The 7556-nt window shown below is 33.6% G+C and overlaps 1 long non-coding RNA gene across 1 annotated transcript; it reads right to left on the reverse strand.

The window, feature by feature from the left end:
* Positions 1 to 3442: 3442 nt before the first annotated feature.
* LOC137000893 (uncharacterized) lies at positions 3443 to 6470 on the reverse strand. The gene is made up of 2 exons (XR_010891062.1): positions 3789 to 6470; positions 3443 to 3671 (listed from the first exon to the last, which is right to left on the reverse strand). It is a non-coding gene; the product is annotated as an uncharacterized lncRNA (long non-coding RNA).
* Positions 6471 to 7556: the final 1086 nt, after the last annotated feature.

Genomic DNA, 7556 nt, shown 5'->3' on the forward strand with positions numbered 1-7556 from the left:
TGTGCCAAGCGAGACGCGGTATTTTAATTGTCGAGTTCTCTGTAACCTCTGCTTTAAAAAATATGAAATAATTGCAAACTATCATATTAAAAAGGAAAAACCATTTAATAAGATATAAGAACAAAAATAGATAACGACACAAAGAATACATAAAAATAAATACAATATGAGATATAATGTTGAAAGAAATATATGATATATGTATATATATAATGGAATTATCAAGAAACTTATAAAAAAGTACTTATAATAGATAATTTATTGATGATAAAAATGTATTATTTTCGAATACTTGTGGCGTATGTATTGTTTTTTTTCAGCATCACTTGAAAATTTTGCTTCGTGATATAGACGTATTTTAACATATATTTCAATGATACATTTTATCAACTGTATCTTATGATTATCAAAAATATCTTGATTTCTTATATGTTCAAACATAGCATCGTGCGTAAAACTATAATCAATCACAGCATTAAAGACTTTTAACGCTAAAAAATCTTTAATATTTTTTTTAATAAAAATAATATGGTTATTCTGTCTTATAATTTTTTCGCACGCGCTTGTAATTTTTATTACATCTTCCGAGGGAATTGTCAATTTTCCTCTATTTTTAAATGTAATTAAATTTGAGGTATTATTCGTAGATGTTAAAAAAGAGGCACATGTCTCACATATTTTTTTATCACGGGTCATTTTTTTTACTACGAATCCACTGATATATTTTACAACATCTTCTACGTACGAACTAAGAGACCATAACAAAGCTAAATAATCATGGTCAAACATGTCGATAGCAAAAATTGTTTCAGAATCATATGATTCGGTGTATATTGGTTCAGACTCTGAACTTCAGAGTATTTTTTTGTTGTTGAAGGTGCGTACAATATATGAATATCGTTAATTAGGCAATTTCCTTTTTCCGACGCACTAATTTCATGCCTGACCATCAACCTTTTGTATGCTGCTTCAAACTGTTGAGCGTTAGGATTGTTATTGAACCCTCCCCGACTTCTCAGAGCGCTAAAAAATGTTTCCAAATGATCTTGATTAAGTTTAAATGTTAATAAATAATTTAATTTTAATTGTTTTAAAACATTCCACAATTGAAATATATTTTTTAAACAGATAATAAATCCTAGAAAGCCAGTTTTTCTACTACTTCTTAGAATAGATTGATTTTGTACATTTTTTAAATCGCTTATATATTCTATAATTTTATCAACATGAGCTTTTAACTCGTCATAGTTTTTATTCGTTAAAGGTACTTTATAACTCGTTCCTCTTGAAAACTGACTACGCACGTTCAAGATATCAAAAGCGTTATTAAACACCGAGCAAAATTCAGCCGTTTTTTCTGGAGAATGGAATTGCTTATAATTACTTGTGTGCACATATTTGAGGGCAAAACAAACACTTTCACTCAGTGTTTGAGCAGCTAGCTTAACATTCATTCTATTGTTTTGATAGAAAATGTGTTTTTTTGTTAATTTTGTACCAGCACGCAACCCTTCTTCTTCCTCCAGCTTTTGCAGGAGCACAATATCCTGCCAATGGATATCTGCATTTTTACTTTTCATAATTTTTTGATCACCCAAAGTATTTCGAACTAATTTTAACATATGACATGGATCAAAAAAACAAAAGATTTTTTTTTCGTTACAGGATTGATAAAATATGGCTTAAAAGCAGTTCCTAATTCAAAATTTGCACCTAAATATTTGCACATATTTATGTTAACGCTAGCTCCATCAAAAGTTACGAAATGCACTTCTACTCCTGTCATTTCTATCAACTCCAGGCATTTTTCTAATAAACTGGCTCTCTCAGCTCCATTTAACGAGTTCAGTAAGAAATATCCTACAGGAATTTTCCAGTGGCCGTTGATCGCGACAAGCATGAAAACTAGGGCGTTTGTTGCTTTAAGTGAATGATCTACATGAAAAGCGTCATTATGATCAACTCCGAAATCAATAAGTCCATAGTATCTTTGTCCGTCATAAGTTACTTGTTGTCGAATCGCTATTTCGTCTATTACGATATTACAAATAATCGGATTATCACTTTTTTCAACTTGACACTTTAGAGCTTCAAATGCTTCTGCAGTAAATCCAGGGCGTCCATTCAATACTGAATACCATTTTCGAATTGTAGAGGGTTCAGGTAAAAGATTACAGAAACTCTTTCGTACGTAATTGTAAGCTTTTGAAGAATAAAAGTTTAACGTAAGAGTAAATGCTCTTAATTCAGGTAAATATTTTTTTTTCTTAGTTTGCTTGCGTTTAAAGATTTCTCGCATTGGGTCAGGTAATTGTGTCTGAAAAAAATCAACGTGTATACGTGATTACATTATTTTATTACGCTTGTGCACTGAAAATTAATCTTATTACTATATACAATTTTTTCAAAGGTTGTATTCATAGTCCATTTTTATTCTTAGATTATCTTAAATACTGTCTTAAGATACTAATATGACTTTTTAATCGATTCATAGCATTTTAAGATCATATTTAAAACAATCTTAAATATAAGAACGGATTATGAATACTGTCCAAAATGTACCATTAAGCAATCGACAGCATTATCTGATATGAAATTCTTCTTCTTGAGGTGATCTATTAAGTCTTTTATAGTTTTAAGACGCTTTTTCAATCTACCAGTAGTTTGTTGTAATGTTAAAATTTGTCTTCTTTGTTTCTTTACTACCAGCTTTGCTAAATTAAAAGCTCTCTTAGCTCTTCGTGGTGTAGCTAAATGTGGTGTCTTAATATCACCAATATAACGTGGTTCATTATAACGTGGAGAGTTTGGAGGAGTTACATTTATCAATGAAACTACATCAATGGTACCTGATAAATAATAATAATTAGTGAAACTATTTTCTCATGTAATGAATAATTAAAGCTTGCATCAGATTATGCAACTTGTTGCAGCAATTCACAAGCGATCTAATAAATTACTAGTATACACTATAGGTCTGTTCTTTATAGCTGAACTGGCTGTACTAGTTCAGAGTTTATCTTTTTCCTTCCACATTGGAAGGAGAAAGATAAACTCTGAACTAGTGCAGCCAGTTTAGCTATAAAAAACAGACCTTATGTGTTGTATGGTTCATTTTTAGTAATTTACTAAATCACTTGCGAATTGCTGCAACAAGATGCATAGTCCAATGCAGATTTAAGATTTTACTTGTGAATATGAAATGTTAAAGTGATACTTCATAAATCATGACACATTTAAAAAACTCACTGTGATGAATTTCTTCTTCATCTGGAATTAGTTCATTCAAATTTTCATCAGCTATATGTTGAATTGAAGTATATGCTTCCTCTTCACAGATATTTACCATTTTGTTCCGTTTTATATCAATTTCCTCATGTTTGCAATCTTTATCATTATGGCTCCTAAAATTATGTTTTATATATATAACTAAATCAAATAATTTGTTTTACATAATACAGTTTGTCTTTTCATGTACATATCTTTTTCTACTTTTGATATAGTAAATAGATGGTATGCTTCTATTTTTTAAAACTTTATTTTTTGTTGTGAGAAGATAATCTTTTTCTGTGAAGTGATTTGAGCATAAAAAAGTGGAAGTTTTGAGAACAACTTCATCAAAATTACAAAATTTTAGCCATTCTGGTCTTATTTGCACATTATTTGGAAATCTGCAAAAATTGGAATGTAATTTTATTTAACCTAAAATATCATGCAAGCATAAAACACATGTATTTATTAGAAGCTGTTATTATTAATATTAGAAGCTGTGAAATACATTTACTTACTTGTGATAAGATACTGTTTTGTCACGATTACCACATAAAACACAATATCGAACCATTTTACATTTAAAATTAACGATCTCGTACACAGAAAACAACAAATCACAAAAAACTGTGAAAATTGATGAAAATATTACGATCATGTGTTGTTCTAAAATCTGAAATTTTGATTGGTGGAACTTGGTCATGCGCATAGAGAAGAATAGTCATTGAGTAGGACAAAAAGATACTTCTGTCCTTTAGATCTTGCTCACAGCTCGTCACCCCGTATTCCTCTTCCATTTACTATAAGTTCTATGATTTTCGTCGACTTGCAAGGTTACGCGTTCAACAACATTTTTATCGTGAAAGAAGCAGCGGTACTTCGAGATGGCGAAACGCTGTCTCATTACGTATTTCGTGAACACGTACCGTGGTATCTGTTGACGAAATCGGAAAAATCGCTGGTGTGTTGGTTACGGATACACCATCACGGCTTCCGATGGGAAGATGGACACGTCTCGTACAGTCGGATGAAAAGCCTCATCAACAACGCCATTGGTACGGAACCGCCTCTGATATATGTGAAAGGACTCGAGAAGAAAAAGTGGCTGTGCGAGATTTTGGAAGATGATGTAGAGATCGAAACGATCGATGCGGATTACGAAGATATCGCACGCCTGACGAACTTGGATGTAATCGGAACCTTGTGCTGCGCGTATCACACGAAACATTGCGCTATGCGGAATGTTTGCAAATTGTACAAGTGGTGGTTTGAGCGTAACAAACGTGTAACATAACAATGATTTATATTAATAAAATGATTTATATTAATAAAATGATTTATATCGTACGACTTTTATTCCACCACAGTTATACAATCCTCGTGACATATGATCTGTCGCTTATCTCGCAGTAGGATAGGTCAGTGAATAGGATGGGAAAAGAGTCTGGTAAAAAAATAAAAAATTAATTTATTTAATATGAATAACATTTATTAAAAAAACAATAAAAAAAATATATGTACATTTAAGCAAACAAAATTTTTTTTTTAATTGCAAAAAAAAGTTTTTTCCTCGCGAGGAATCTGGCGAAACCGACGACTTCGAAAGCGCGCCGCAGGAACCTCGCCCGACCAAGTTTTCCTCCGACTCTTCTTCTCTACCACCTGTTTGAACTGCAAAAGTCAAAATTAAAAAATTAATGAATTAATTAAAAAATTTGAGTATGAAAATACTCACCTCTCGATTTTCTTCTTTTTATTTTACTCCCCCGTTTGAAAATTCTAATCGGAAGAGTAAGACATCACAGGAGGGCTGTATCCTGTGAAAATTTTAATGTTTAAAAAAAAAAAATTCAAACATAAAAGTAACTGTAAAAATTTTCAATTTTTCTTACCTCTGTCACCCATTCCCCATCCGTCTTGCGTGTAGCCTTCCTCATCCCCTCCTTCATAAGTCCTCTCCTCTTCCTCTTCCTGCTCTTCTTCCTCTTCCCGCTCTTCTTCCTCGCGAAGTGAGCTCATCGATTCGTCACTCACGAGATCGACGAGCTCAGGCGTTAGAACGATTCGAGCGCGAGCTGAAACATTAAATTTTTTTTTGTAAAATTTCCTACTATAAAAATCGATGCTGTTATTTCATATAAATAATGTATACAGCGACTTACACGAGGGTCCGGCCTCAGGCGAGGTATCCGCTCGACGTCTTACCCCGAGACGTCGAGTAGCTCGCTCGTCGTGGTTTCGACGCGTACCACGCACCACACCCTCCACCACCATAGTTTTTTTAGATGTTGGATGTTGTAGCGTTCCTAAAAAATAATGATTTTAATTTTTTAAAACTTTGTTTTAATATTTATAATAAAAAAAAAAAAAAAACTTACCATTTTTTACAGCATCATTATAGCAATGCGACAGCCAGGTGATATAACCTCCCGCATCCTCTTCAGCATCGCTGTAAATACGTCTCATTTCGACAATTTCCCCAGCAATAATCAAGAGCTGAGGATAATTCGAAAAATGTCCCAACCGAAATAACACAGCGAGCACCGCGCTAGGGCACGCACCCGCAAACTTTGCGAATACCGTATAATTATCATCGTCGTTGTCGGACAACGACGATAAATAATTATCAACGCATAGCCCGTTTAAGCTATGCGTCAATCGCAAACACAAATCGATTATTTTCCGACAACTAGACATTTTTTTTTAAACGAATAACTACGTTACGAACTTTGTGAACAACGAAGATCTATTATGGATGCAGTACTTAATCCCGACTTATATACCCTTACATCAAAGATGCCGCTAAATCTTATTATAATCTTATTATATTCGTCGCTAACTAACATTCGTATCGATATCCACTATAGTTTACAACAATATAGTTCTTTATAATATGCCGAAGACGAAATGACTCGCTCGACAGTAGCATCTCCTTTTCGAGGAATAGTAATCGCGGATCTAAGGTTTCGCCAGGACGATAGGTGCTAAGCTATTCGTCGCTAACTAACATTCGTATCGATATCCGCTGATAGTTTACAACAATAAAATTCTTTATAATATGTCGAAGACGAGATGACTCGCTCGACAGTAGCATCTCCTTTTCGAGGAATAGTAATCGCGGATCTAAGGTTTCGCTAGGACGATAGACCAGCGTATGATATTTCCATCTATTCAACGTCTATCGTACGTCTTTTAACGTCAATCGAACTACTTTTAACATCTATGTAACATCTTTTAACGTATTGTTGAACGTCTTACGTACAACTTTTAACATCTATTGTACGTCTTTGAACGTCAATCGAACTACTTTTAACATCTATTGAACGTCTATCGTACGCCTCTCGTACATCTTTGAACGTCTATCGTACGTCTTTGAACGTCTATCGAACGTCTCTCGTACGTCTATCGAACGTGTATTGTACGTCTTTGAACGTCTATCGTACGTCTTTGAACGTCTATTGAACATCTATGGAACGTCTATCGTACATCTTTGAACATCTCTCGTATGATTTTTATTCCACCTCAGTTATACGATCCTCGTGATATATGCTCTGTCGCTTATCTCGCGAAGAGATTATTCGTAAGAACATCTATCGTACGTCTTTTTGAACGTCTATCGAACGTCTTTGAACGTCTATCGAACGTCTTTTAACGTATTGTTGAACATCTTACGTACATCTTTTGTACATCTTTTCAACATTACTTAAACCACTTTTAACATCTATCGAACGTATTTTAACGTTTATTACTACAGCGAAATTGACGTTTTTTTGCGTCGAGCTGTATATAAGGTGTACGGAAGAGAGTAATTTATCAGTTCAAAGTGTGCACGCGGTGGAGAAAAAAGTATAGAAAATGGAGCGTGATCAGAATAGAAAAAATTCCGAATACGAGAAGTGTAAAGATTGCGGAGTGTACCACAAGCCGATAGCTGTGGTCGAGCCTCGTCCGAGGACGACTCAAGCGCCTCCCCCCGTTCCCCCTCGTAATCGTGAAAGGCGTTAGAGGCTCAGTTGAAACAATTTTTTTTCATCTATGTAACATCTTTTACAAAATTATGAATAAAATTTGCTAATATTAATCTTATTGCGATTTTTTCTCCTTTCACCTCCCATCCTTAAATTACATATTAAGCTTAGATTAGAGTTCCTATTAAATTTATATTTTACCGCGGATAATTCGTATTAAAAAGAAAACTTGAAGTATATTATTGGTGTTTAGAATAAATGTATAACTTAATTATTTCACTCTATATCATTCGTCGTAAATAAAAGAAAAAATGATTT

This window comes from Linepithema humile, chromosome 6 (assembly GCF_040581485.1).
Source record: "Linepithema humile isolate Giens D197 chromosome 6, Lhum_UNIL_v1.0, whole genome shotgun sequence".
Taxonomy (NCBI): Eukaryota; Metazoa; Arthropoda; class Insecta; order Hymenoptera; family Formicidae; genus Linepithema; species Linepithema humile.